This window comes from Crocodylus porosus, unplaced genomic scaffold (assembly GCF_001723895.1).
Source record: "Crocodylus porosus isolate Cpor-Errol unplaced genomic scaffold, CroPor_comp1, whole genome shotgun sequence".
In the NCBI taxonomy this organism is placed as follows: Eukaryota; Metazoa; Chordata; order Crocodylia; family Crocodylidae; genus Crocodylus; species Crocodylus porosus.
The window spans coordinates 197073358-197074352 of NW_017728886.1; the positions used below are offsets into that span (position 1 = coordinate 197073358).

Genomic DNA, 995 nt, shown 5'->3' on the forward strand with positions numbered 1-995 from the left:
TGCAAACCTGGCATGTGGCTGGGTGAGATGGTGTGTGGATTGGTGCATGGAGAGCTAGCCCTGGGAGCAGTTTGAGGCTACTTGAGCCCCACATGGTGTGCATGTTGGCACATGGAGTGTCAGCCCTGGGAGCAGCTTGAAGCTGCTCTGGTTAGCTCCGGCTCTAGGTTGGATAACCAGAGCCCCACAGTGTGGCTCAGCATTAAACTAAAAGAGCCCCGATGCCCAGAGCAGAACCTGGGAAAGGGAAAGACCCCTGGTGTAAGGCTGGGGAACCGGAGTCTGTGAGAGCTTGGCTTCCATAGGAGCTCCTTGTGTGCCCAATGCGGGGCCCAGGGCCAGAGGTAAGGACCCTCAATTTGAGGCCAATGGCTCCAGGAGGCCTGAGATGGTGTGGGGACCCAGAGGCCAGATCAACAGCCCCCAGAGGAAGGACCGTGAGTTACCGGGAACTCAGGTCCTGCAGAGGAGGTGCCCCAAGGTACAGGACCCTGCGGGGAGTGGGCAAAGGGGAAGGCCCCATATACCCCCTGCTCTCCAGGGTTGGAGGGGAGGAGACCCCAAATATACGTGGGGGAGGGTTGTGTGGAACCCCCAGGGGCTTTGGGGAAGAAGACCCTATCCCATTTTAGGGACTAAGTGGTTGGAACCCAGATGGGGTGCATCTAATATCTGGTATAGTTATGTTTCCTATTCGGTATCTATTGTTATTGTTGGTGTTATAAATAGTTGGGTGGATTAATTCTGTATAATGGGCTCTGTAGGGATGTCTTTATCAAGCTACCTCAGTTGTGGTATAAACTTGCTGGACTGACTGTCCTGGGATCTACCTCTTCTGGGCCTGAGGCATGGGTACTTACCCAAATGCCCTCCCTAGGGCAGACTTCCTCTTGCTAACAGACCTTTATATGTATATTTGTATCTATATCTGCAATTCTGTCTATCTTAAAGAGTTTTATAGATAAATGTTGGTAACTCAATAAATTGTATATAGT

At 51.7% G+C, this 995-nt stretch overlaps 1 protein-coding gene across 2 annotated transcripts in view; it reads left to right on the top strand.

The window, feature by feature from the left end:
• LOC109318551 (chloride transport protein 6-like) overlaps window positions 1-995 on the top strand; it is a 124886-nt gene that overhangs the window by 59330 nt on the left and 64561 nt on the right. The window lies entirely within an intron of this gene.